The sequence below is a fragment of the Barbatula barbatula genome (genome assembly GCF_947034865.1).
Source record: "Barbatula barbatula genome assembly, chromosome: 20".
NCBI lineage: Eukaryota > Metazoa > Chordata > Actinopteri > Cypriniformes > Nemacheilidae > Barbatula > Barbatula barbatula.
Genome location: NC_136783.1, coordinates 15419622 through 15443767, shown reverse-complemented (window position 1 = coordinate 15443767; position 24146 = coordinate 15419622). Strand labels below are relative to the sequence as shown.

The following is a 24146-nucleotide window of genomic DNA, read 5'->3' as shown; positions in this document are numbered from 1 at the left end:
GAATAATTCAAATCATGTGCTCTTGTGACATTTTAATAGCGCTCCACTTCCTCTGATCTACTCATTGATGTCATCAGAAAAAAGAGAAAGTAAAGAAAAATGGTGAAATATAGTCATATGTAAGGGAGTGTGTATCTTAGATACAGTTTTTACATTATAGATTTGCATTAAATTAAAATTATGTACGTGCCATGACCCGGCAATTCAAAAAGACAACGCGATTTTCCATCCCGCAGCTCTACTTTCTCACCGTTTCTCTATGTAAACATGCCCTAGACAGACGGTTTCAATATTTGTGCGCGGCTGCAGCGCCTCGCGCATTAAGCACTTGTGTTTACGGCGGTTTGCGCTGCTAAAGAGCAGCGGACTGTACTACAAGTAGAGTATAGCAATTGCAAGTTCACATTACGTTATTTTAAATACATGCAAACCCCTTCGAAAACGGATAATTTGTCTCTTACATATGTTAGCATAAAACATGGTGTGTTTATGTAGGTTAAATATTTCTCTGAAGGCTATGAGGGTTCAGTCAGTGGAGGAAGGAGGATTGACAGTGTGATATGATCACCACCTCTCCTAACACCAGCACTATGCAAAAACATATAAAGAAAACAACAACAGCCCTTTACTAAAAGCTGCGCCTGTTAAGAAAACAAAGCATCATTTTTGTGCAATTACTGCCTGTCAGTTGAGTTTGTGACAAAACAGTTTGCAGTGTTTACATATTATTACTGCATAATATAATTCATTAAACCTGATATTTAATTTAAGTTGATTTTATAATGCCTTAATTTGTTGCATTTTGTGCTTTTAAGGTGAATAAGAGACAATTTTCGCCAATATATCTCCTCACTGAGGATTTCTTTAAAAAAGTCTAAAGATCTTGTCTTGTCTTGTTTCGTGGGATAAGTGTCTCATCACACCCCTAATAGTGTATATTATACTGCATTTCTGTCAATAGATCTTCCCCAAATTACACACAGCACATTTAAAGTAATAAAACATGGTCAGCTTTGATTTCAGGTTAGCCTTATTACCAGTGAGTAGGAATAGATTTTCATGCGCACATGCTGGAATTCCCTGAAGGGCTTTTGGATCTGGCCAGTGTTCATGTTGCACGCCTCCATACCAAACAAACAAAGCACTTCCCAACCGGTGGGAAATGTGACAAGCACTTGGCTAGTATGAACAGCACATTGCTATCGAGTACGTCCCGCTGCACTAACCCAGCCCTGGGAGCAAACGAAAAAGACGTAAGAGCACACTACCCACATCTGGAGAGAAAGGGAGGGAGAGGTCGGTTCAGCTGGCCGAGCAAAAAGCAAATAGCTCCCCATTCCAAATGGGTGACCTCGCATCCACGGCAAATGGTTTGAACACACCTTCAATATCAGAACCATTTTAGGGGAGCTAAAAGCAATAAGGCACAGGGGCTTTGGCCTCCATAGTCTTAGCTGGCAATCACGGCAGGGATTTGTGCAGCGGGCGGGCTAAGGAAAATGTCTGTCGGTGGGTTTATTTGGAGAAAGGCGACCCCAGTCAGGGCTCGCACGTAAGCGTGTACAAATGCGTCAGACTGCACATCCGCTGAAGGTGGTGAGATCATTTTCTTTCAGCTCAATCACAGTAGGCAAATGTTAACTAGTGCCCAGTGGTCATTAAATGAGAGCTGTTGTTTCAGTGAAACGTTTTAGACAGAAAGGGTGCTATTCCCTATTTCCTCTCACCTGCTCGCTCGGCCCGTCTCTCGATCCCATTTCAACACCTCTGTGAACCGCAGGCCCGGCTCTGAATCCAGTAACACTTTAGACGCCCACGCAATGACACGCACATGCTCCTTTTTACATGCCCTCACTGCACTCAGCACATCCGCGCTTTAATTCGTATTTTAACAACACTTGTGCACTTTCTCCCTCTACAGGGTTTAAGCAAACTTAGTATTTTCCAAATCCGTATGTGGAAGTTGTATTTCCCAGCGTAAAAGCACGACTGAAAGTCCCATGTGGACAAGACTATAATAAACGGTTAGAAATGGACTGCTGTGTGAACGCGATAGAGCACCTTGGTTTAATATTGGCTTTGACATGTTTTTCTTTTCGAATGATTAATGGGAAAACTGGCCTTGCGTAACGTGAAATATGAGGCTCGTGCATTTGAGAAAGTGTCACTAGAGTCCCCGAGACAGGAGCCACTGCAAAGCTTCAGGATTTAGGATGAAACTCAGATTGCTTAACAATGAAAGAAAGGTAATCAAAAGCAGCAGTGGCAGAGAATGGAAAACAGAATGGACCTCAATGGAGGGAGGTGAGAAAAGAGGGAGCCAGTGTGGAGATTGTCATGAGACAAGGAGAAGCAGAAACAAGAGATGTATTGGCCAACACTGCTAAAGAATATTTTCAGTGGTTCATGTCGAAAAGCATGTTAACGTTTAATAGTCAGTACTGATGATTCACAGCACAAAAACGTTTTATTAATCAGTATTTTTGCCTGGTTTTCAAGTAAGAATATCTGCACATGAAAATTAAATGATAGTTAGTATTACTTTGAGAAAAATCTAATAAATTGGTAAGGGTTATGCTTATGCAAATCATTTTCACCAATTTCAAGCAGGCTAACAGGACTTCATGTAATTTTAATGTAACATATCTTCTCATTTAAATGTTTACACAATTCATGAAAAATATATATTATATATTAATTTGTGTAACCCTTTGGCAAATAGTTTTAACTTATTTCACTCATTTGTAACATTTTAATTAGACATTTAAATGTAACAGTACAAATATCTTCTCATTCAAATGTTGACACATTTCTTAGAAATAAATGTAAACATTTAATTTAATTTTTTCTTAAAATTTTTAAGAATTCTTAAAATTAATTAACATTTTATCAAGTTTTTTTAATAAAAGTTGCTGGATACTCCACCCAAAAAGTAAACAGCAGCTCAAGTTGAAATAACTTGAAATTTCATTATACTCACAATTTTAAGACAACAAAACTTAATAATTTTTGTAAACTTACTGTGATGTTGATTATTTTGTTCTGTCAATCAATTAGTTGGAGATAAGATTTTAAGACATTTATAAACTTGTACAGTGAACAAAAGGTCAGTTATTCTAAGCAATCGAATGTTGGCTATCACTACACAAATATTGTTTTGGTGCATACCAATTACAAAAAGATTTGTTATAAGACCTGCTTTAGAAAATATACTCTACTGCTTAAATAACTATATCTAAAAAATAGAGAGTGCCGGCCTCGCTCTTAAAACTCTGCAAGCATCCTACAGAGGGTAAGTCTACACCACTCTGACGAATAAAGGGGGAGGAAGGCACCGAGTACCCATGGCTGACTCCGCCGCTTGGCGTCTGGGCATGACCTTGCATGTCTCCCTACTTGCTTCCAGATGGTTCCATCCAACCAATAGAACTAACGTCAGCCAGAACAGATCCCAGCTCAAAACGCGGGGAGTGTGTTAAACATGGTCGTCGAAGCAAACCGACCCCGTGCGGAGGAATGCAATTTAAGGATGAAGAGAAAAGCAGTGTCAGCTGTAGCCCCGGGGGCGAGAGAAACCCTGATTAAAGAACACATCAGGCCTTTGATACTGCTTGCATCCAGATTACAAACTGTTGTGTCGTTTGATCACAAACTTTCCCCTGCAAGCTCGGCATGCAAAACATACTGCATCTTTGTCGGTGCAAAATTGAAACCTGTTTGTATGGCAAACAACATATAAGAAGCTCTGAGACATCTTGGAGCTATTTTTGCAAATTGGATGTATTTGTTGTTTTGCAGGGTAGGCAGGAAGTCAAAATACAGTACCTCCCTTGCTGTAAAATCCAGATTACACCAGAATCAGATCCAGCTAATTTAACAGATAAAACCGAGTCACCTTTGGTGAATCTGGTTGACCAAGACAGGCATGTTATTTAAGATAAGAGACATGGTAACACCATCATATCAGTTTCCCATGATAGGGACAAGCATCTCAAACATAACATGTGTTTTTGACCAGATGTGCCTGTCTATCCACCATCTAATTTTAAACTCGAGTCAATTCGCTCCAGATTATCTGAAACCTGTTCAAGGACAAGAACTTTGTTGTTGCGTTTCAATTACTGCTGTGAGAAGAAATGAACTCAAACCTTTTGGCGTTCTTTCAGACCCGCACTCGCTTGTGTTTATTGCCTTTTATAGCACATGCTGCCAGAGGAAAGGTAGCGAGGGCATAATTGAGAAGTTTAGTGGGCCGAGTGTGTGAAGTCCCGTTGCGAGGGTACGCTTGTGTGCCAGACTGCTAGTCATGTTTTATTGCAGGTCATTTGCTGGTGATTTCAAAAGATTACCAGAGCATTTCATCCAGGCGGATTTACGCCGGTTCTAAAGAAAGAGCCGGAGACCCGCGTGCACGGCGGTGGCAGGGCGGGAATGTGTGTATGTGTGCCGGCAAACATGGCTTCTCCAGCTGTGCCCGGCTTCAGGAGTAATGCACATAATGGCAGCAGTGCGGGAAAATCTCTCTACAGACCCTGATGCCTTGAGAACTTTTAGTTATGTTTCATTTACTTTAAGTAGGAACTTTGTCTAAGAGGGTTGTGCTAAACGCTTCAGGAGAAATAGACGGTTAATGTAAATACCATACATATATATGAAAATTATTATATATTATATGATTGTATTATGAATTATTTATAATGATACCTCTGTTTTTTATTGCAGATGTTTAAACTAATCCGAACACAATTTCAGATTGATGACATCTCTGAATAATTTTTTTAGAAGAAAAATTCAAGAAACTGCATAAAGTAAATATTTAAATATGCTATTCATCTAATCTTGACTTAACAATTCAGATATATAAATGCATTTAGTTTTTGGTCATCCTGTGACATGAACAAATGACCTGTTAACTAACGCACACACGGACATGCCGTGAACATTTGTATACCCTGAACCATACACACACTCACATGTCCTCTATTCCCGACCAGAACAAAAAGGCCTCTTTGTTTCTGGGTGACTGTAGTAGTGACAAAGTCCCCTCCCCTTTTTTTCCACTGCCCGTCTATTCAGCCACTCAAAAGCTGGATTGAAAGTAGTGCATTTAATGAAAGCTACATTAAGAGAAGGGACGGAGGTGTATATGGGTGCCTCTGCATGTGAAAGAAATCTATGGAAAGAAAAAACAGAAAAACGAAGAATCGAGGGATGCTTGGTTTTGTCAGCGCAGCAGGAAAATCTGCTGAAAGCAGGGAAATGAGGCTGAGGGAGTTTTCTGTATAGATGGGGGAAGTCCTATTGTGACGGAGGGCAGGAGATGTTTGTGATTTGTGTTTTTAAACCTTAAAGTATATTTTAAATGACCTCCAGTAGTGAATTTTTTTTAAATGTGTTTTAGAATGTTTTCCCAAAATTATGTGACATTTGGAGGAATGGGTCTGAGATAATATTGTACATACAATTAAAAAAATGTTGCTTGAATAACATTTTAAGTACAATCAGATTATGTCAATATACACGGAAATTGATATGTTTTGTTCAGTGATGAGTTGCTTGACAAAAACTATAAAAAACGTTTTTACCTATATACCAGCCAATCAGAGGCACATATGTAAAGGGACTCATGGGGCTCATAGCAATTTAGATGATGATGGGGCCAGTTTTCAAAGACAGTTCACAACTGAAGGTGACACGGACATTGACAATGTACAGTAGCCAAAAGCATTATGAAGTCATCCCACATATTAAACAAATACATATGAGAGAAAATATGTGCGAGGCCTACCAATCTGTACACTAAAGGTGTTGAAAAGTTTAGCCATCAACATCATTTTTAGAAAGTGTGAGAGATTTGCAGAAAGAGAAGGTGAGGCATCAGTGGGCCTCAGAATTCAATTAAGGTTCAAGCCTGACCAGCTAATTCAATTAGGACTGTGTGAAAGCAATTAGACAACTGGCATTCGGCTCACCCTACCACTCGGGCATAAATTACAAATTTATTTCCCTATGTACGTTGTCTTGTCTGATGCAATTAACATACAAGGAACGTGGCTGCCCGCCCTGTTAGTGAGGGACCGGTCTGTGGTCCAGGGAATAAAGGACAGTATCAATGATGTTCTCAAGGTCTTAAGACTCTCAATGTCAACCCTAACTCTTTCAGCTCCATCAGTCACAGTAACCGGCAATGCTAAAAGGTGGTTGAGTTAGACATAGGTTAAGTAGTGCCATATGCTAGTGTGGACCTTAGACCGTATTCAGAGTAGAAGCCATATTTAGTTTGACACGAAACAAAAAATGGGGCAGTGAGTGAATGAAAGCGGCATCTATTCAAGATGTCAATGCCAAATAGTGAATGTACAGAGCATAAAACCTTCAGAAGGCATGGGTTATGAATATCAGAAATTGCCTAGAACTCAAAGAATAACAAATATTGAATAAAACGTGGTGCTGTCCATCACAAAAAAAAACTTTTTTATTTGTTAAATATAAGAAGTACTCTAGGAAAGTTTGATTCTGTCATCTTCATGATTTGAATCCTTAAGGACTGTGGTTCTCAAACTTCTTAGTTGTTTTAAGTTGCATTAATTCCACCTCCCAAATAAAGACTTATGATCTTTAACTTAGAATTGTAATGAATCCAAAAATCTATTCAGTTATACAATGCATGATGGTCTTATTCTTCTAATGTTTGATTGCATAAATTTGCTAAATTCCATAAAATGTCACAAAATCTGTGCCCCCCCGGATCTATCGTGGGGGCCCACAGTTACAGAGCCACTACTTTAGGATTATGAACTGTGACTTGCATCATTGAAGTACGTAAATGTATAGTTACCATGTTTTTTTTAGAAGGTTATTTTTTGTATTACCGTAGTTTCACTACATATCGCTGCTATATTATATATATTTTTATTATATCTATTTTTTAAATTTAAACTATTATCATTAGTCACGCTTTGTTTGTCACAGGTTTTGCAAATGCCTAACCAATAAAAAGTATGGGCAACTTTGACAACACAATATTTTTTTCCAGAAAAACAAGGACAGTGCCAATATACTATGGTGTATACTAAATGTCTTACAAAGAAATATTTAATAAAGGTGTGATTTTTTCTACACACTATTGTTTTCTCCGTTAAGTACCTTTCTTTAGTCCCTCTTGCTGCTGGTACGGTGCAAACATGTATACATGCATGATAAGTATGTTAAGAGCAGGCCTCATGCGTCTGGATATTTAAACACATGCCTGTGATTCATAAATCAAGGCCTGCGGCTTCACAAGACTTTCAGAAGTCTGAATGGCCTAATTTGCGTGAAATTCTGATGTGCACGCGCAAACTCCTCATCAGAAATTAGAAGACACATCCCACTGTGACCGTTCCAAACAGTTGTTGGTGATGTCTTCAGACGCGATGCGTGGCCGGAATCCGCCAAGCAGACGCCGGCGCCACAAATTAAGAGCACCGGTAAAGTGTGTGTGAAGAGAGATTACAGGGAAATGTGTGTGGCACCTGGGAAAAGAGCTTTCTGGAACGGCCGCAACAGCTGGAATGTGCATATGAGGGTGAGTGTGTGTAGCATATGTACGCATTTGTGTAACTTGCATGCCTTACATTTGAGTTCAGTCTATGGTCCCCACATGTTGCAGTCAATAAACCCAACTAGAGAAAAAAAAACTGAGATGAATCTGTGACCTAGAGATTTAAGAATAGTATTGATATGCTACTGTTCTGGGTATGGGTATGTTCGTTTGTTAAAGTTTGGTTAAAACTTTAATGTTTTGAAAGATATTAATACATAATTAATATTTAGCATGTACTGTAGTTAAAGAGACATCATTTAATCACCCTTGAGTTGTTCCAAATCTATATACATTTCTTTTCTCTGATGAACACAGAGAAAGATATTTGGAAGAATGGTTGTAACCCAACCCATCTTGGTACTACCATAGTACCAACAATTACAATGGTACCATTTCATACAATATTTATGCTTTCCTGCATTCTGTTTTCAACAGAACATACAAAATGAAGGCAAAATGATTATTTTTGGGGGAATTCTTACTTTAAATTTTCACAGTAGTGCATGAAGTAGCCTGTACTTCTAAAAGAAACAACAGACTGATGATTTTCTGGAAACTGTAGAGTGTTTGGCCCTGTTTAAAGCCAAAACTTGACTCGCAAGAGTAAAGTGACTTCAGCTGCTGTTAAAAGACACCGTATTAAGATATCCACACTTTATTTAGCAGCAAAACCTTTTTCAACGGTGCTAATAAAAAGAAAGCTTTCTCCAAAACTGAACTTTGCACAATAGAAAAGTTTCTTGAAGATTTTGTATAGCAGTGTTTCATTTTAGTAATCTTGAGTAATGCGTGTTGAAAATGGAGCTTTGGGATCACAGGTAAATTGAATATTCAAATATATAAAATACAAGGGATTTCAAACTGTAATATGTACAGCATTGCTGTTTTTTCTCAATGAAATAAATAATCAATTAAATGGTACATTGATGCTCGACACATCATTTATAAAAACGTGTCTTTCTTTTTCTAGATGCTTGGACAGCAGTGCATATATGTCTGTTTAGCTAAAAGGACAAAGAGGGCAAGAGGGCACAACAGAAACGCTGGCTCAGCCACATTATAGGCCTTTAACCATAATGACAGAGAGAAAACCAGACATGTGATAATGGTTCACTCTGAGCTCCTTTGCTTGTTGTCCATAATTTTAAAAATGGGCAATGGGGAAATTATTATTTTTGAGAGGAAGATGGATTCTGACAATCACAAACATCCATGTGTTGAAACATCGAATAAAAGGACTGCTTTACCAGTAACACAATTTCCTTCCTATTCTGAGCAGAGCCACACAGACAGATGCTTTCTGAATTACAGGACTTTGAAAAGGCTGCTAAGAAACAGACAGACACGGATCATTTTGTGCAGACGGATTGGTCGACGGAGGTCACAGGGAATGTGTGACTGAAGGTAGATGAAATCCCTGCACCGCACACACTTTCATTTCGTATCCTCCTTAAGTCCACTGCAGATGGTTGGGGAGGGGATAGCTCAGCAGTCACATTTATCTCCATTAAAGATGGATTGTCAATCACAGCAAGCTGTCCTGCGAGACAGAAATCAGCGAGGACGTCCTGTAGGAAGTCTTGGGTTACTCACGGAGCAGTCAGACAGGGGCCAAATAAGAAAGCGCGACAGACGTGCGGTCGTGCGCACACACATTTGTACACTTACAGAATCCCCTCGCACCTTGCAGAGCTCACCAGATAGCTCACCTGTCATTTCCAAATTCTTTGCATTCCCAGATTGTTTCACTAAGAATATACTCTCAGTTATGTTTATGTTCATCTATTCCACAGAATTCCAGAGAGTCTGCACACAAAATCACAGCAGACGGTGTTCCTACCGGAGACAATCTTTGAGAAGGTCAAACTACACAAAATTGCATAAGACCGCTTTCATCATCTATTGACAGGACACATGTTCAGTTAATACTATCATCTGGACTGAATAGGTAACAAAGGAGGCTGCTATTGTGTAAGCAATGTTATCATCATTTGGGGCTACAGGCTATTTCTTTACCTGTCCTTTCGTCTCAGATGGAAGGAAGAGAAAATGTGAGGGTGACTAAAGTGCCTTTTTCAAGATCTTATAGATCCCTTCAATCACATGCCCCAAAGGGAACAGCAGACCACACCCACACAGTGGCACTTGGCTTCCTCTTCAATGCTTGTTTGTGTCTTTTCACCACAAATACTACTAGCCAAATGATGAAGTAGCCCATTGTGACTAAATACACAAAGGCCAGGCCCCTTATTAGGAAACTAATGTGTATAAACAGATTCATGATTCATCTGTTAGTTAGGGGCTTTGAATTTCCTTATTCAGTGCTGTGATAGCTGGATCACTAGGGTGCATTATGAGTTTTGACTGCATCTGTCAGAACCTTGGCCCCAAAACTCCATACGTGCCCTTTCTTCAAGGACGATCGGTTGCCAGGGCAACCGCAGCCAGCCGTTGCCATGCAGGACCCTCCCTGGTTGTGCATGCATCCCATGTTGTGGTCAGAATCGTGAGATGCCGCTTTCAGGAGGGGAAGGGGGGTTGCTGGAACCCAAGGTGTCTTCGAGCAAAATAAAAATAGGATGGGGGAGCAGATGTGTGGTTTAAAAAAAAGAGAAAGACGCCAAACAAAGAGCTTGGCCTTATTATTTAAAGGTAATTTTCTTAAATGTAGCTTTCTCTCACGGACGTGTCGAGGCAGCGTTTTTTTTTTTTTTATCGGGAACAATGAGAAACGTTTGTAAAATGATGGCATTGTAATGCTTTTCACCTTAATGCTTTAAGCTCAGCCACACATACAATAATCAATACAAACACAAATAACTCTTTCGCTAAAAGCACGGCTGTTTGTTCCTCGGGTAAATAATAGCTGCAAAGTGGGGAGTCGGCGCTTGATGAAAAGCAAAAATAGAAAGAGAGAGAGATGGAGAGAGAGAGAGAATTGAGAAAAAAGAAAGTCAAAGAAATGGTCCGAGAAAGCGACAGGCAGTGAGACAGACAGGAAGCGAGAGGGCTCTATTGTTGCCCAGCAGATGCAATGTCTAATTGACAGGGACTGTCTGTGTGCACAGTCCAGTGACAGTGGCAGCCTCAAGGTGGGGTGTGGAATGATAGGCAAGCGGCATAAAAGAGCTGTGTGTTTCCTGTCAGAGCAGACAGCAGGAGAGGAAGAGGAGGGGGCGGCTGTGCAGCAGAGGATCTAGAGAAAGCAGCTGGTGTCCAATCCTGTTGCTTTCCTTGTGCGATCCCTACAGATACAAACAGGGATACACACACACAAACCGAATATCTGTAATGGTGTTCATTCGATTCCTGCGTTGTTCTGTTCCCGAGAGGGTATTTATGTAAGATTATATCAGTTCTGACCAAAAGTTTAATGAGGCTTTGGGGAGTCTGACCTCTATTATCTGTCCAATCTGCAAAAACAACAGCTGCCTAATACCTCCAGACACACCATCATGCATATGGACCGTAAAACTATTTGTGTATATCACGATACATATAAATAATGAAGTTGAAATTCGATTTAATTTAATTGTAGTTTTTTTATGTTTCTCCGAAAATTCCTCCAGATATATAACATGAGAAATAATAACAGACGTGAGCACAAAGCTGTAAAATGAATATTGTGTGGCTTCAAGCAGAAACTCGTTTTCAAACGTACGTTTATCGTGCGCTTCCCTCGGGCACCTACACCTGGGTGCGTTTTGTTCGGCAGGGATTCATTTTGAAGGGTTTAATGGTGGCCATTTAGGGGCGGAATACATTATAGGTGTCAATCATCAAGGCAAAGAGAGGTTGCGCTCCTCAAGCGCGTATGCTTTATGTGCATTGCATCAATTAATTAGCCTATAAATGATGCGTTTTATCCGGAGAAAAGGCACTTGCCTGCGTTTTACGTTCCCCCAAATGTGTTCCCCTCACCGCTGTCTGCTTAACCCTGTTACAGAGACTCCGAGATCGGCTCTGCGCTCCCGCATTTGTACCAATCAATGGAGCCTGTTAAAAGCAGACCCTGGGGGTCAGAGAAATTAAGCAGCACGGCTTGTGTGGAGAAGGGGCCAGACCAGCACGAGGTGTGTGGGGGGGCGAGCAATGCTCCTCTGTTGCTATGGTGATGGGGTGCCAAACTACTATTCATCTTTCTTTTCTGTTTTGGCCGACTGGGCTTGGAGAACAATGACATCTCCATGGCATGAAGAAAACCATTATACACATGCTGGGGAGAAAGCGGGTACAAGAAATTTGGAATTTTTAAATCTTTAAAAACATGTTTTGTTTTGTACGTTTGGGATTTGTCTGTTTCTGTATATAAAATGTGTGAGTGAGTTGATGCAGGTATAAAGAACCAAATAAAACGATTCAGTTACTTTCTAGGTCAATTCAATGGTTCCCAAAAGAACACTTATGTGTGGTTTTATTCTTTTTGGACCACACACGATGAGAGCGTGCGCTGACCTCTTAAAATCAGTTCACGCTGGAATGAAATATGGGACATTTTTCCCTTAAAAGATAATATGTGTTTGGTTTACTGTTGTCTGGGGGCCTGATCTCAAGGCAAGAGCGATGTGCTGTAGGATTTTCACACACTCCATTGTGTGCTTAAAACCCCATTTTAAAACAATAATCGTCATTTTTCTATCACAACACGAATCTTTGAGTCTTTGAGCAGTTAAATCCCATGCACGCTAAACATACAGAATGTGTAACATTTGTGCTTTAGCACTGCATTAACACTGAAGTGAGTAATTTGTTCAGTATTTCATATTTCTTATGTTAGGGACAGTTCACTCAAACATTTGAATTATGTAAATATGAACTCTCCCTGGAGTTGTTCCAAATCTCTATAACTTCTGACTTGTGCTAAACACAAAGGAAGATATTTTGAAGAATGCTTTTAACCAAACAGTCTTGGCCCCATTGACAGTCAGAAATGTTATTTTTGATTGAACTATTCCTTTACGCTGGTACAATTAATAAGACATCCAGTTTGGAAGAAAGCATGTTTGAAAACATTAATACAATAATAGTATTACATTTTTTGCAATTCGGCTTCAGGTAGCTAACGGAGCAGAAATTGCACACCTCAGCTTGAAACACAGGTGCACACAAAACCCCCCAAAGCAAGACGATCCTTCCCAGCAAGCAGCGCTAGTTGGCGAAAAACAGTCCTACGTCCAAAAACAGTACTATGGCCTCGTCCTGAAAGAGTTACCATGCCGACAGATTCCAATGACACCTCTGAATTCAGCTGGCTGATTAGGGCGAGTCAATTACGGCAGGTCCAGCTGCCAATCAACCTAAACTGCAAATCCATCATGAAACAAATGCTGACCTCACAGAGCCGCAAATCAGACCTTCCGAAAACACTAAGCTGTCATATTCGCACAGACCGGTACAGAACTCAACACTGGGCCTGTGACAGCTCATTAGTGTAATATGAGCTTGTGATGGTTTTTTGCCAGCAGGTCTCTTATATACTCTGTGTGAGAGGAGAGTGTTTATATATGACTTATATTTATATATTTATTTCTTTGCACTTCATTGATCGTCTGAGGAATTTTAGCCTAAGGAAGAGCAGTTGAGTCAATACTGGACACGTGCCAAGTAAAACACATATATGCACAGGCACGTAAATGCTCACATTGGCATCGATGCTCATTTGATTTTAAAATCCCGTATCGTGACCGCAGAAGGCCGCTTAATCTAAATGAAGTGTAATGGAACCCTCAGAGGTTCGGTCTGGAGGCCGAGTGTGACTGAGAAACTAGCCGGATTAGTTTAAGGTTTCTGCAGCTAGCGGGATTAGCCTACAGGGTCGGACGGGGCTTGTTGGACAGACACGCTTTGCAACAACGATCTTTAGAAAGACATGACAGTTGGATGCTGCTGAGCCGGGGGCATCTGAGTCCTGCCAGAACTTACCACTTACAAGGCTTCTTGCCAGTAAAGTGGAAGGCGAAACAAAAATGGAGGCGTTCACATTTGTGGATGATTTACTGGATGCTTTCAGTAGACTGCATCAGCGAACGTCTACCAGTGTGACGGAATTTAATTTGGGGTGGATCGTTTCATTCCCGCTATGAGTGATCTGCGTCCAAGTGCAGCTCTGGTCCACGTCGAGGCGCATGCACCCTCGAAAAAATTTATAAACACAGAGGCCTTGTGCTTTACAGTCTGTGAAGACATCCACGGTCTCCGTTTAAGGTCCAGTGACATCAAGCTGAACCACAACAATTAGGCAGGCGCCTACCATTGTAGGCACATGATGTTTTGAGAAAAACATGCTAATTGAGACTATTTTCAGAGTTTGAAGGAACTCGGCCCTCCCAAAAGGGACCCAAAGGGTAAAATACCTGCTTATCAGCATAACAGGTCATGCAGAAGCGCTCAATTAGCCAGCACTTCAGATTTCTACAGGGCAACCGCTGTTTTCAGCACGCACTCCTTATCAACACAACCAGGGCGCCAACTGACAAGCAGCCTGACTGCGGCCTGTGCTGAAAGGCTAAAGTGAGATGGTAGACGATGGATTGATTGTAGTTACATGCATGTAAATAGGAAGAGGTTGTCATTTGGACGTGAGGAAGTACAGTACTGCACGCCACACTATTGGATATTGGATTATACTGAAAGGTTGGACTGTCAGGCTAGAAATAAAACATTAGGTTTCAAAATATTCTCTCACACAAATATTCCCCTGCTCATCCATGTGCTGACAGCATACTTAAAAAACATGTTTACAAAGCTTAGCAACCAACCTGTTCCTGGGCTTGCGTGTATATAGGGTTTCAAAGGACTTTCAATGTTTGCTCACATTTCTTTTCCTTCATTTTTCTAGGTAAAACAGCCAATTCAAAATAATTATATTGGCACGTATGTTTGAGGTCTTGTTAAAAGACATAGCAAAATGTCAATGCTTGCATGACTACTGCTAATTTCTACTCTACAAGTTGGCAGGTGAATGTTTATGTTATGAAAATGACTCATCGTGCAGAATCAGCATCTTCTAACGATGCCTTGACGAAACGTGTCAAGAAAATGTGAGATGATCCAGGCGAGAGAAGTTAACTTGCATATTGTATCTGCCAATACAGTAGGTTTGGGCAAAATGGAGAATTTAAGAATTGGGTCATATTGAACAAATTTTTCTCATCATTTCTCACCCTTTTGCCATTGTTCTTTCTTCTGCAGAACACAAAGAAGATATTTTAAAGAATGTTGGTAACTGTACAACGGCACTACCTACTGTATTTACCACAAAACCGATGTCAATGGCTACCGCTGTGGTTCAGTGGTGAAACGTGTTCCTTACATTCACACACATTCTTGTAGCTTTATTGTAGTCTTTTGTAGAATAGCAAGCAAATAATCTGAATGCTTAGAAGCCATCTGATATGCTGCTGTGAGGGGAACCTTAAACTTTCAAAACAGCGTGAAGGAGAGGGAGGGACTCGGGAAAATGTGTTGTAATGGGACAGCAATGTATTCATTAGTGGGATTAGTTGTGCATAAACAACCATTACTACATAGAGAAGGCATGTCCGTCACTGTTAACTGAACGATTCAGAATCTCTCCGTTGTTCCCGATCATACAGTTCTGTGGGGCTCTCTATGTGATTGAGTGAAAGTGATCTCTTGCCAAAATAGGTCACTGTGTCGAAACATGTCATGAAGGAACTCTTTCCCCAAATCGATATGTGACGATCTATTAATGGTAACAGGGTCATGAGGAGGAGCTGCCATGGTTTTAAAGGGAAGGAGTGACATCATCAGTGCGTTATGAGCTGCTACACAGTCAGTCGGCACACGTTAGATGTATGTTACTTCCAAACGTCTCCCCCGTTGCTTTAGGTCGTGCCAATATCCACTCAGGGTGTCAAAGTCATCTGTGTCTCTTGCCACTCCGAGCACTATTAACAATGTATTACTTGTCATACGCTAATCAAATCTCATTATTAGCTATTGATAGACATGGTGGATTGAAAGGCAAAAGAACATTCAAAACCATTATGCACGTTTTTCCCAAAGTTGTGAATAAGTGCGGCAGCCAGTTTAAACAAGACCTGAATGGAGGACGCATAGCGAGACTCTTTGATCACCGGGAGCTGGTCAATAATGCTAATGCGTTGTCCTGGATCCAGCGTAACCATTCATCACATGGCCCTATTAAACTGGACAGCTACACAAAGCAGTCTGCCCCGGGCTTGCTCGAGAAAGACGAACAGAAATTAGGAAGCATTTGAAAAGTAACAAAGGAAATCCTTAGTGGGGACCATGGCGTTAAGATATTTCTGCGTATATTTGTTTGTCTTAACATCGTTAAAACGTTATTCCGTCAACAGCAGTCTGAGAAGGAGCGTTAGCGTGCTGAAAGACAAACACGTCAACTTCTAAGAGCTGCTGATGGAGCAATGTGGTATTTTAGGCATATTTATCATTATCCAAGCAACTGGGGTTTTCCTTTTCTATCCGCTTTTCCTTTGGTTTCACCAAAAAGCCTTCACGACAGTCTTATTTTCATACTTAGATTGCAAAATGCCAAAGAAACAAAGTAAGTCATTAATAACAGGCTCTAATCTATTCCTCTCGTTCTACAGGAAGACTGTCTGCCAGCTTGGTGAGCCTCTGTGGTGCCACCACATAGTCTGCTGGCGCAAGCTTGAGAAAAGCAAGCCGCATCGACAACTAGCACGTACAGGCGCCTCCTGGCCCTGCCCAAACCTCGCCGAATACCACCACGGTGCCAGCAGCCTCGAGTCAGCAACGCCGGACAACTTTGGATATAGTACGCCTGCTTCCTGCTGGGGATACAGTGACCCAAAACGTTTCCGTATTGGTGAGCGAACATTAAAGTGTTTTACCTTCTCACCACAATCCACATTTATTTTGGTAAATATAAATGAATTTTCCCTTGAATGAGTCCAGGTTTCCTGAAACCAGAGGTAGAACGTGGATCGTATTGCATAAACAGAATTACGTTCTCCCACACTGGAACGGAGCATCCCGGTACCTGTCGAATATCTTCGGGCCTGCATACGGCCTACTTAAAGATCTCCTGTCCCATATACTGCCAATCTCTCCAAGTACCTCACAATCCACAAGGCCACTATTCATAATTGGAGATGGTCCAGGCCTCACTTACCACCCCACATTCTCTTCCATCATTAGAAACAGGGTATTATAGTATTAGTCTTGGAATGTTCCTTTTCATGAGAACAGAGTTACCAGAGTTAACCATCCGCCACTGTCCCACATGCACGGAGAGATACTGTATATTCAAACGGTGCCCGGGCTAAATTAGTTCAGCCTGAATACTAAAGATAGGAAATGCCAGCGAGTAATTGAGTCATCTGTTTTCTTCATAATGTCCCGCACATATTGTCCGGTTTGCCAACTGCACTCCACCAGGAGGCCAAGACATTTTTTTATTCATTACGTGCCCGAAATCTGCTCAGAGAGGAGAAATAAAACAAAAAACATTATGATTATTTATGCACTGTGTTTGTTTAGCATTACCCTGCAAGGGAACTTAAAAGGATTACCTGGCATTTAATGCTAGTTTACAAGGAACATAAGACTGTTCATTATGCGCAGCACTGTTCGGACCACATGGCTCTGTATTTCATTTTATTTATACACATATGTATTCATTATTGGAGATTCGATTTCAAACCACACTTTAGGCTGTTAGAGTCTCATACAATATAAGCAAATACGCCTCAAGGTACACAAACGAAACCATGTTTTAAATTACACCATTTATAAAGTCCTTGAAGCAGTCTGTATTGGAGCAAAACAGTGAAAATAAGACAGAAGAGGCAAAGCTTAGTGCGTTTGTGGGCAATAGCATAAAGTTTCAATAATTACGTTTTGGTGATCAAACCAAAGTGCTTTTTGAGAGGACATTGAGTGTGCCAAATAAAACCACAGAAAAGTGAGAAACAAATCGTTTGTCAGGAAGGGATGAATTTAGTGCGCGCAGAATGTTGAACTTGGCAAGTGTTGACTGAAGAACTCGCTTAAACTGAGGGTTGTTTTAGTTGCTGTTTATTTGCTTTAGCCATTCTCAAAATGGAGTCGTGAGGAGATTCGCTTTATTTTAAGATTTATCGTTCCAGGCAAACAGCAGGTGAGCATGTCACGGTATCCTCTAGATGAACTCCTCTTCCTAAACAAAAGTAGGGAGTGTTGTGAAGATATCCATCTCTCAGTAGGAGACTCTAGAGGTGCGCCGAGCCTAAGAATAGCTCATTAGATTGTATCATTTATTTGCTTTGCAGCGCCTGGGGCAACTACAATTTACATCCTTAAGCTTGCGTAACTAAAGATTTTTAAAAGGCTGCATTTCTATAATTTACTTTCTTTCCTAAGGCGACACAATTGATATCTCTTTTTAACTTTATAAAGTGCAGTACAATATCCAGAAGGATTAGGTACAAGTGAGTCAGCCGGGACTATACAGTACACCAGAGGTGATATTAAATGAATATTTCTCTACAAAATGAAAATTCTGTCAAATTTTGGTCACTTTTATACTTTTTCATGTTCTTTTCGTCCTTAAAAAAGAAATGAAATATTTGTTAACACAATAAGGCCATAGTCTATTTGTAAATGCATTAGTTAACATAGCAATGAGAAATATAGTTTTCCAGCATTTACTCATCTTTGTTAATGTTAGTTGTTCATGTTCATGTATGTCAACTAATGTTGACAATAAAACCAATTTATTTAAAAAATATAGTGTTTCTGAAATACACATTAACTACGGTAATAAATAAATGCTGCAGAACTACAGATTATTGTTAGTTCACGTTAGCTAATGCATGAACTTATGTTAACAAATACAACCTTACAGTAAAGCGTTACCCATTATTTGAATAAATTATTAATATGTCTTGAGGCAACCTAGGTTAATAATTCACTGATAATTCTTCCCGTCTGACCTCCAGTGGCTCTCAAATCTCAATAATATTTGTGTATCCATAAATGCTCCATCACGACTGATAAACCGGCCACTTTGGGCATCACTGGAAAACCTTGGGCATCACTGGAAAACCTTCCACAATCTGGAATGATTTTAAGCGCTTCTGTGCAGCAGAGGGAAACATTTACATTTTCAGACGTCGTTACAGTAAGAAGCTTGACGTTTTAAGTCCCGAAACCATGAAAAATATTGAAAAAATAATACCTCTCAACCTGTGGTGCCTACTCTGAGAAGGTTTAGAGTTTATGGACAGAACTTTACCACAGGCTGCTGATCATGGAGTAATATGACAGTAAGCCTTGAAGGTGTGTTTCCCAGAGATATCCTGGTAAACTTCAGAGAAGGATTTTATATTTCAAATGGAAAAATCTATAGGCAAGCCTGGGGTTCCTCAAGTCGCATGCAAATCCCCAAACCTACACAGTCTGTGTAAGTTTCGGCGGTTTGGATGAATCACGTAGTGTGCTCCAATCTCTATAGATGTGGTGACTGCATGTTACCAAACATAAACAGACACAACTGTCTCTATGAATCCAATGACAAATATTATTTAGCAATTTCTGTTTGGCAGCAACTGATTAAAACTATAAAGCTATAAATTGTTTACAACATCATTAAATCAATTTTTATTATTACATTTTTTTTCCAATTCCCTTTAAACCCAAGCATTTATACTGCATTTTAAACTAAACATTTTTGAGTGTTATTCAAGAGGAAAGACCAGAACTGAATGCTCATATTAGCACAGCATGTCATCTCAACTACGAGGCATCCATTACCGATGATCCAGTCAAGGGGTAAGCACATGCTCTTATCTTCTGCCCTTCATCCACTGTCTTGTATAATCTTTAATCACCATGAAATAGGGGCAGGAGACACCATGTAGAGACCTTTTGTCACCAATGGTTTCTTATTTTAGAATCCATTACTACTATGTGTAACGTACCCTTGAAGATAAGGGGCACGCCTACAAGGCATTTGTCTTGTACTTACTGTGAATCGGTAATCTGTAAATGTCATATTTATACTTTGTGGTATTATTCAATCATGGAAATTAAGAATCACAGCCAAGCATATGCAAATGGGTTTATTACAATTTAAAAATTTATAAAATTAAACCTGATGTTTTTGCAATAATGTGAAAAGAATAGTAATAATAATACATAGACCTCATGGCAAAATGCTATTTTTGTTACCCGAACGGAATAGTACGAGTCTTGAGATGTGAAGTGAAGACCTTAACATGCACTGTAAGAAGATCTTATAAGTGATGTTTGTGAGGTCATATAACAGGGAGGACACCGAATGCTTTGTAGTCTATACCCCTCTGTGCATGGCCGGGGGTCAACAGAGTGCGAACAACTGCAATCTTCCTGCGAAGACAGTCGCAGCGTGACACAGATAGCGGTCCTAACCTCACGCTGGAATGAAAGCAATCTATCAAAACCTCCTGAAAAGGCTTGAAGTGTAACAAATTCCTAGTCCTCCACGACCCTCAAATGTCACTCAAGGTTAAAGAATTGCAATTTATATTGGCTTGCATGTCAATTTAATTCATCCATCACTCGTTGCTGCCGAAACACAGCAACAGCTGTAGAGCTATTTGAGCCTGATTTCTTCACCAGAATCGAATGGTATTTGCGGCAAAACACGCTTCCATTTCTGCATGCCCTTGTTTTGTATTCGCTGGCGCTTAGTAGACTTGTAGCTCTTCTGAGGACATTTGCCCTGTTTCCTTTCTCTGACCCATGGCGAACTGATACTGTATCCTGTGCAGGCCTTCCAGTGGCACATCTGTCAGAGCATGAATCAGAAGAGATGAAAGAAATCTCTGGCATGTTCGCGATTGGTCCCGTGTATGATTGGAAAAAAAGGATAAGCGTTCTGGCTTCTGAAGAGATCAGAACCGCTTCTCCACCTTGGCCTAGTTATGCAGGAAGAAAGCATTTCATCAGGATATCATTTTTAACCTGTAGATATTTGTCTGACCTCTGCTTAGATGTGTGAATGAGAGATAAGAAGCCTTAAGTAAGGCAGGTGTGAGAAACGCATGAAGAAATGGAAAAGAAACCTAGACACAAATGAGACGATTATTCAGATATAGTATATGAAGAAAATGGAGATCTAAAACAGTAAATTATTTTAGCTATGTTGATATGTGCTCGTTATTTGAGTATTTATGTGTTTTACTTTAATCTTGCTATAAAAATTCGTTTTTATTTCAGTTTTAGATGATATTTACTTTATTCATTTTGGTGCCTCAAACTTATTTCAGTTCAGAACTGAAGCAACATTTGCATTTACAATTTTTATTTAGTTCAAGTTTTTCAAATGATATTCAAGCCAATATTTTATTTGATTTCATTTAACGGAAATGTTTTCATGGTTTTGGATGGGAATGACATTGCTGAGATAATGTGGTCTTAGGAGAAGTAATCATATTGTCCTCAAGTCTCCAATCAAAAGTTGAGACATTATTAAGATCTTCTTTAAAACTCTAAAAAAACTATTTCCAGGAGAAAAAAAGAGAACCTGGAGACGTAACCAAAAGTTGAACTTTTCTCTATTTCATCTCATTGTCATTAAGGAAAAACAATTTAGATGCCGAATAGATCTAATTTCTTATATTTTTTCCCTTTACTATAGCTGATACCTGAGAACTTCCAACGTGTGCAGAAAGAATGACATGCGTGAGAAATCCCCCCAGCCGGCCAATGATCTGAGCTGCCACAGAATAGTGATTACTGCTGCTGAGGATGGGCCGCCAACAAGTTCAATCCCAGTGGAGATGTGAGCTAATGACTAGCTGCTCGGAGATGCATGTGGAACAAGTTAACACATCATGTTCCCTAAGCTCCAGGACGTTCACAGTCGTTTCAGTCTGGCGTTATCACTTTCAAGAGAGTGATGAATGTGCTGAGAGGAAAACGACGAGTGCTCCTCAACGGCTGGATGGGTGTGTGGGGGATAGCTTTAGCTAGAGAAATGTTACATCCATTCTGCTCCAGAGAAGAAAAAACTAAAGGGAGGAAAAAAACACCAGGAAGGCTGAAATCTCTATTACAGCTAAGCAACATGAAATAAAAGTATATCACAACCCTCGTGGGTCTCTGTAGGTGGGTAGACAGCTCCTGTGGTACTTGTGATCCTAATCCTTGGCTTGAGGAATCTTTATTTTCTGGCCATAGGGTTGAGAGCGACGGGTCGGGTCGTGGGGACTTTGCTGTACATTTACTGCACTTGGAGTCCTGGGTTATACTCTCGCACCCACGTCAGGCTTTAGAACAAACAGTACAAGAGGGTTTTATTTCACTGCTTAATGTTCTTTACTTTCCCAATTAGATTGCAGACTGGAGGGTTGGCAGGAGCAGAGCAGTTAGGAGTTCAGCCATAAAACCGTGCCATGGGTCACATGTGGATTCAAACTGTCTGAAAATGGCAGAGAGGCCAACTTGTAAGTGCTCACATGGGCTAGAGAAAGCCGAAAGGTTTGCGTTACACTGCGAGCGTGATTATTTGAATTGTGTGTATGTGTCAGTCCGCATGAGATAATGCAGAAAATTGTGTGTTCAAGTGTTGAAGGGCAGCTGTGGTAAGAGCTCACTTCAGTCGAACAACATTAAAATCCACCGAACGTGAGAATATATCAATGCTTGATCTCGAATACTTTTTGGACAACAAGCGCTTTTCAGTTACCGTCAACTTGAGACAGACTGAGCGCCAGAGCTGCGTTTTTTAGCACGCTGATGAAATTGTGAGATTTAAGGTGTTATTGGGTTTCCAAAAGAGTAAAGCTCAACAGCTAAAACAAACAGTTTCCAATTTCGTTAAACTGCAAAACAAAATAAAAATGTGTTCGCAAACAAGATATTTGGGATAATTGTGGTATCACAAAGGAATTCAACAAAATGCATCTGTCAGTCTCGATGAAAAAAGCAACGAGAGAACTCTCAGGAGAAAATCTGAAAAGCAAAACGTTTCCAGTTGTTCTCAGGCTCACAGCTGTCTTGGAGAAAAAATTGAAATGTTTAAATTATCTCATTTGTGATTTTAGATTTAATCACAAAAAGGAACGCTTCTATTTTTTCTTCTATAACGTCACATTAAAGATGTCTTGTGAATGATTAAAACCAAACTTTTGTTTCTTTACAGGTTTGGTATTTGGGGAAAAAAATAAATCCCTCAATCAACCAGTGTTTATTTAGTTTAATGTCTCACGTTGAGCCTCTGGGACATCGAGCTGGCCAAAAGCATGGCTGTGCCCTACGTTTGCTGTTAGCCAATTAGAGCTTTCATTAAAAGCAGATGCACCATGGGAAATAAAGGGAGCTGCAGCGGTGTTTCTGTGTCGTGATGATTTTTTTGTGTCCAGATGAAAGGTGGCCAGGACCGGGAATCCAGAGGGATACTACCGTTCTTGTTTACTGTCAGTATCTTCCCCATCCTTTATTCCTTTCTTCAGCCTCCTATTTCATCTGGTCATGCTTGTCTTCAACTTATTTTATCTGGAATTAGTTTAAGACTGCAGAGACCCGGTGCTGTAATCTTCTGGCATTGAATTGTGCCATCACTCAGCAATTTCTTACCAACTTAAAGACTAAAATGCGGTTGGTAGGAAGAGTTACGTTTCAGATTATGCCTTATGTTATGCATGTATTGTTCTGAATCATCTGCTTTGGTGTTCACCATTGGGGGATTTTTTGAGAGCCATAAGCCATAAATTGTGGATCTGTGAAGTGCACAGCTACATTCCTGAGCAACATGTGAGTCAAAGTTTACCACTGTTAAACTTGCTTTCTTTCATCATTACTGTGACATGAAAAGGCCTTGCCGTTCCTTTCCGACATCAGCGCATGAAAACTACTCAACAGGTGGAATGTCTGCGGTCTTTCAGCATGGCTGGGCAAGTATTACAGTATGTCTCACTTCAACAAGTAACATAGCTTAGAAGACTTTCGTCAACTTGTCAAACTAAAAGAGTGATTTGTTCCAGTGAGGCTGCATTTGGTTGTGTTAGATATATAGACATTTGCATTATAGAATTTAAGTTACACTACTTGTACTTTGTTATGTAGAATGATCCCATTACAATTCAAAAAATAATTATGTCCTTCAGAGCATCCTGCTTTGATTTCAAATGAACACATTCTGTGAACAAGACCCCACGTGTCCCCAGAGGGTCCCCATCTCACGCAGCTCAAAAAGAAATTAGATCTGGGCATTTCGGCTAAAGGAACCCGGCTCACTTCATTTACTTCCAGCGCCTCCCTAAGAGGAAACGTAATATTGTTATGCTAGTAAAACAATCTCAATTCGCTGACAAGAAGCCAAAGTCATCGCAAGCGTAAACAAATTGGTGTGTCGTCAATATTTTGACAGACGCCACGTCGAAGAATATTTTTCTGTTGAAAGCGTCGGCGAAGACTTAATTGAAACATGCGTAATTACATGCTATGTCATAGAGAGGTGTTTGGGAAATGTGTTGCCGTGGTTGCGAAATAGCCAAGCGAGACGTCTTTCATCTCCAGATCGCATGATTTCTGTATGACCTACAACCTGGAATGTAAAGGGATATGG

At 40.2% G+C, this 24146-nt stretch overlaps 1 protein-coding gene across 1 annotated transcript in view; it reads right to left on the bottom strand.

The window, feature by feature from the left end:
* Window positions 1-24146, bottom strand: part of ephb2b (eph receptor B2b) — a 131610-nt gene that overhangs the window by 43459 nt on the left and 64005 nt on the right. The gene's annotated exons all lie outside the window — the stretch shown is intronic.